Below are 6,572 nucleotides of genomic sequence, written 5' to 3'. Positions count from 1 at the left end.
TATTATTATTAATATTTAAAAATTGGTGTTATTATTATATTAATATTATTATTATAATTATTATTGTTTGTTAAAGTGTTATTATTATTATATTATTATTTATTATACTATTATTATTTATTATATTATTATTATTATTATTATTAATTATATTATTATTATTACTCCTGTTATTATTATTTATATTATTATTATTTATTATATTATTATTATTATTGTTATTATTAATATTATTATTATTGTTGTTGTTGTTGCAATTGGGGGTGGGGCGTGGGGGGTATTTTAGTGGTTAACCATCATAAAGTAACCCCGCCCCTTTCTTCCCCAGGCAGCAGCCACACTGTGTATACCTGAAACATGGTGGTTCACTCCTCACCTGCTGAAGTGGATCCGCTTGAGAGGGTGGAGGAACGAATCCTGGGTTCCAGGTGCTACCATTCATCCCTGCTCCTCCTCCTCCAGAAGACGTTATGGAACTCAACAGGCTGTCCAGCACCTGACCCAGGGTGGAGTTGTCCAGTCCAGCTAAATCAGGATAGAGCAGCAGTTCGGCTTTCTGCTCCGGACTCAGGAGGTGCAGAACATCCAGCTGCAGGGACGGAGCAGGAGAACGTTAGGAGAACCAGGAGACCAAGACGTGATAGAACTCAAACAATACTGATGGGGGGCGAGACTCGCTTCACTGGAGGCTTTAAAGCCATGTGAGGAGAAGAACGCTGGAGCGGAGTGGAGTTTCATTTACATTTGGTCCTTGTGGTTCGGTGGCTCAACATTGACAACCTGGTGGTGGTGGGCTTGAACTTGCAACCTTCTGATTATTAGTCCAATATCTGAACCACTGAGTTACCCCAGAACACTGTCAGGAACTTGATGGGAACATTAGGAATGTTGAATAAATACCAAGAAAGAGAATCAGAAGTTCTGAACTGTGTCCTCTGGAAGCTCCAGGAGAACATCAAGAGACGAGGGTTGATTGGGACTATTGAAAATCCTAAGAAAGTGTTCTAGACCCTTTCCTCTGGAGGTTTCAGGAGAGTGGTGACTTTAGAGTCTAGACCTGTTCCTCTAGAATAGAGGAAAACAAGTGAACACTGGTTCTAGCAGAGCTTCTGGGAGCTTCATCCAGTGAGTGTTGTTGTGAGGAGACCCTATGTCAACACACCTGAAGAATGAACCGCCTGAGAAACACCAAATGGGTGAAAAATGCCACCAGACCGGTTCCAGGACATTCCAGGAGCTCAAGTAAACATGCCGACTTAAAGCTGGGTGTGGAGGACATCTCATTAAAGGTTATCAGATCTGGAGAATTGACAGCGTCTGACTTGGACACCATCAAGATCTTGTCTCTCTTTTCAGGACAGAGATGCAGAAGATCAGATACGTCCAGGTATGAAGATTAAATGGAATGAAGGAGATCAGAGGTTTTCTGGAGTGCCGTGTGGAAAAGAGCCGCCCTGTAAAGCCGGTATGATTTGTGGTGATGTGTTTGTACCCCGCTGAAGAGAGTGTTGATGGAGCTGAGGTCTCTGATCCGAGCCAGGACCGAGAAGGAACCGAAGTTTTTCAGCAGCCAGTCCTCTGTGGTGTCTCCATCTATCACACAACCTAACAAACACAGTCCATGGAGCAGGTTAGGATGGAGAAGGTTCAGGATGGAGAAGGTTCAGGATGGAGAAGGTTCAGGATGGAGAAGGTTCATGGTGGAGCAGGTTTAGGTTGGAGCAGATTTAGGGTGGAGCAGGTTTAGGATGTAGAAGGTTTAAGGTGGAGCAGGTTTAGGGTGGAGCAGGTTCAGGATGTAGAAGGTTTAAGGTGGAGCAGGTTCAGGATGTAGAAGGTTTAAGGTGGAGCATGTATAGGGTGGAGAAGGTTTAGTGTGGAGCAGGTTGAGGATGTAGAAGGTTTAAGGTGGAGCAGATTTAAGGTGGAGAGGGTTCAGGGTGGAGCAGGTTTTAGGTGGAGCAGATTTAGGGTGGAGCAGGTTCAGGATGTAGAAGGTTTAAGGTGGAGCAGATTTAAGGTGGAGAGGGTTCAGGGTGGAGCAGGTTTTAGGTGGAGCAGATTTAGGGTGGAGCAAGTTTAAGGTGGAGCAGGTTCAGGATGTAGAAGGTTTAAGGTGGAGCAGGTTTAGGGTGGAGCAGGTTTAAGGTGGAGCAGGTTTAGGGTGGAGAAGGTTTAGGGTGGAGCAGGTTTAGGGTGGAGCAGGTTCAGGATGTAGAAGGTTTAAGGTGGAGCAGATTTAGGGTGGAGAGGGTTCAGGGTGGAGCAGGTTCAAGGTGGAGAAGGTTCATGGTGGAGCAGGTTTAGGGTGGAGCAGGTTCAGGATGTAGAAGGTTTAAGGTGGAGCAGATTTAAGGTGGAGAGGGTTCAGGGTGGAGCAGGTTTAAGGTGGAGCAGCTTTACCTGCGGTGGTGTTTTTGGACAGGAAGGGCTGCATGAAGGACGAGTAGATCAAGTTCTGCCTCTGTGGGTCCAAACCAGAGAACTGCTGACTCAGCTGCTGCACCCTGGAACCCAAACCAGCAACACCAGCACCTTCAGAATGTTCTTCTACTCACGTGTGTGTGTGTGTGTGTGTGTGTGTGTGTGTGTGTGTGTGTGTGTTCGTACACTGTCTGGTAGTTCTGGCAGCTGAAGTTCGTGTTTCCGAGGCAGGTGAGAAGATTCCGAGAGATGGAGGACAGGAGCGGGTCCAGTCGGACCTGCAGCCACGCCCTGATGATGTCATCGCTCTGCGTCAAATCCGTGATGTCCAGCCGGAGTCCAGCAGAGACGTTGAGCAGCGGAAACCCGTCCAGATCGGAACTCTGAGAGAAACAAAGCGTGAGAACGTCTAAAGGAGATCAGATCAGATCTTCTGTAGCCTCGCTCTCTTACGGTCTCTTACTATGAAGCTGTAGACATCATGTAGAGCTTCCAGGAGGACTTTGAGGTTCAGGATGTGCTGATTTTCTGTCCCGGGGCCTGATGGGAATCCAGCACATGTCAGGAAGTCCCTTGAGGTGTCGGGTATCTAATCACACAACAAACACAACGTGATGGAGTTACCAAACATCTACAAGAACTTCAGAGGAACCAGACGCCAAACCAAAAAACCGAACCTAAATTATATCAGTGAGACGTTTCTGTGGTGCCTCACAGTCGGCTTTCTCATTCATCCCAGAGATGTTTGATGGGCTTAAGATCATGGAGAGTAGAGAGACCCTATAGGGTGTCTCCTTGGCATCCAGCAAACCAGAGTCCGAAGGCAGAATGCTTTACACCAGTCCAGCCGTGTAGAATCAGGTGAACCCATTTCTACTCCTATAGGACTCCAGTGTACCACAGTAGGAGCCATCATCTTCAAACTGGAGAAAGCTTTGATCGGTACAGATCTAAGAGCACATCAACAACGTGTCCAGAAGGTCACAAAGGACCCATGTTCCAGTAGGGTCAGCAGGAACATGAGGGCTGGTCTCACACGAATTTGGAAGACGTGGTTCCGGTTCCATCTGGTGTGACGCCAGCACAGAATTCCACACGAGGAACATCAAAGGTCTGAGAACCTCCTGGCTTCCAGTAGGGTCAGCGTTCAGAACTCTATGGTAGGAAACTGGAAGACCTCCAAGGGGAGTAACGAGGCAGGAACATGAGGGCTGGTCTCACAATTGCACCCATCAAGCTTTTTGGTCTTTGGAAGACGTGGTTCCAGTTCCATTCCGGTTCCACCTGAAGAACATCAAGGGTCCTTCTGAGAACCTAGCCAGATCTGTACATGGACGACGTTCCTTGAGAAGAAGCCTCTCGATGCTTATATGCCTCATTCTACGAGGAGCTCCTGGTGCAATCCCAGCATTCAGGAACACTTGATGGCGTCATTGGCATCTAACTGGAGGGTCTCAATAATCCGCCCGGGTGGGCAGTAGGCAGCAAAGGAGCTCTCATGTGACCGGTCCTGGTCTGAGGAGAAGCCAGCTGAGATGCTAAAGGCTAAAAATCCTGAAAACCATCTGCCTTTGATGTTGTTTGAACCAAAAATATGAGGACACCAGCTTTTGCACTTTTTTAATAATAACAGTGTATGCAAATGAAGTGGTGTGTGTGTGTGTGTGTGTGTGGACGACTTACGCTGGTACAGTTGAGTTGTGTAACGCCGCTACAGGTCGTACAGGTTCCACCACGAGCACACACACACACACACACACACACACACACACACACACACACACACACACAGAGAGAGAGAGTGGGTGGGTGGGTGAGAGATATTTAAAACAATAGGAGCTACAGGGCGTGGCCCCTGCCTCAAATATTCAACATTTTACTCATAAAGTGAGTCGTGATGACGTGACGGGCATGAAACCTCTGTTATACTACAACCCAGAATCAGAAAAAGTTGGGACGGTAAAGCATTTACCACCACACTTAAAAGACGTCACGTTCTCTGTTGGGGAGAGGTCAGGACTGTTCTGCATCGTCTTGTTAAAAAATGCTGGACGTCCCTGGAAAAGACGTCTACCATGACACACCCTGGCTTTTGGACGTGTTGCTGATAACAGTCTGGATGGTTACTGGAATGCTGATTCATCTGACCACAATACACTGTGTGATGGTCCATCCTAGATGCCTCCGAGCCCAGAGAAGTGGACGCCGCTTCTGGACATGGTTAACATGAGGCTTCTTTTTTGCACAGTAAAGTGTTAAGTATGATTAGTGCAGTAACTCTGTATTGTAGAGCTGATAAAGGTTTGATAAACTAATCCCTCACCCATGTGGGTTTATCAGCTAGTGTTGAGTGGTTTTCCATACTGTCCCAACTGTTTCTGATTCGGGGTCGTATTTACTCCTCAGAATAACTGAAGTGTACTCACCTCGGCACTGATGCACATAAAGTACCTGCAGCAAACAGAACACACGAAGTTCAACAGGTCGTTTAAAATAATATCATTAGAACCTTTTGGCACTTACAGCCAAAAGTATGTGGACACCCGTCCTAATTACAGGTCTTACTCGTTCGGGTGATGGGGTGTCCAGACACTTTTGGCCACCTGAGATTGGTTGTAGGATGTAAGAGGTGGACGTACCGAAACGTGAAGCTCCTGAGAACAGGAGCAGGAAGATGAAGAGGTTCCTCATGATGAGGAGAAGAAGGTGAAGATCTCTGTAATTACATACACAAGATAGTCAGGATGGTTTAGTACTCCCCATCTCTCAGTTTAGTCATTTCCACTTCCCATCCAGGCTAGTCTACTTTAGTCTAGTCCAGTCCAGTTTACTTCAGTTCAGTCCAGTCTAGTCTAGTCCAGTTCAGTCTAGTCCAGTCCTGTCTATTACAGTGCAGTGCAGTGCAGTCCGGTCTGGTCTAGTCTACTTTAGTCTAAGTCCAGTCCAGTCCATCCTATTCTAGTCTAGTCCAGTCCACTCTACTTCAGTCCAGTCCAGTCTAGTCTAGTCCAGTCCTGTCTATTGCAGTGCAGTGCAGTCCAGTCCGGTTCAGTCCAGTTTAATGTAGTCTAGTCCAGTCCAGTGTAGTCCAGTCTACTTTAGTCTAGTCCAGTCCAGTCTAGTCTAGTCTAGTCTACTTTAGTCTAGTCCAGTCCAGTCCAGTCCAGTCCTGTCCAGTCTACCTTAGTGTAGTCCAGTCCAGTCTACTTTAATCTAGTCTAGTCCAGTCTACCTTAGTGTAGTCCAGTCCAGTCTACTTTAGTCTAGTCTAGTCCAGTCCAGTCCAGTCCATTCAAGTCAGACCTAGTAGACGATCTGAGGAGCTAAATTACAGAGGAATAGAAGGTGGTTTCCATCAGAAGGAGAGCTTGACATCACCATGGGTCAGAAGCTCACTTGACTGTGACCAGTGTCGCCAATCATTCAGGCAACCTTTAGACAGTCGGACGGACAGACGTCCCTCTGGAAAGGGTTCTGAAGGATGCTTGGGAGGTGCAGATCACCAATGTAGGACCATGGTTTTGATAAGAGAGTAGAACCTTCTACACCCACTGAGTTCTTCATCTCAGCGCCTTGTGGTGTCCTGAAGACGTACAACCATTCATTTTGACAGGGTGAAGAATCAGTAAAGCGAAAGGTTCTGGGGTGATCTCCGGCTCGGCGCTGCACCAAACCCAAAGGTGGTTCTTCTAGAAGAACGTCTTATTTTTAGATGTCTGAGAGAAACTCCTGAGTCATGCAGAACGCATCAATCATCCAGAAACAATCCAGACTCTGTTTGTGTTCACAGACCAAAGCCGTGTTATTGTACTCGGGATTCTTTCTGCTGAACGTCTACAGAGTGTGACGTGCTCTCAGAGCTAAAGATCACATATCATCTCAACCTTCCACGGAAATGACACAAACAGTCTGAGGGTAACGTGCAGGGCAGGGTATGAGCTCTTCCGTGTAGGTAACAGGGCGATCCGCACCTCAACACTGACGAAAACTCACGATACAAGAACGGAGGAAAAGTGAGTTACCACAGCGCCAGCTACTCAGTCCACCAGTGTGTGATAACTTAGAACTATAGAGGTAGAAGAGAGATGAGCTTGGGATGCACCAAGAGGGTGTGTGGTCAGAGCTGAAGTCAGACCTGGGGAAGGGGG

This window comes from Trichomycterus rosablanca, chromosome 15, assembly GCF_030014385.1.
Source record: "Trichomycterus rosablanca isolate fTriRos1 chromosome 15, fTriRos1.hap1, whole genome shotgun sequence".
Lineage (NCBI taxonomy): Eukaryota > Metazoa > Chordata > Actinopteri > Siluriformes > Trichomycteridae > Trichomycterus > Trichomycterus rosablanca.
This window is presented reverse-complemented; position numbering follows the sequence as displayed.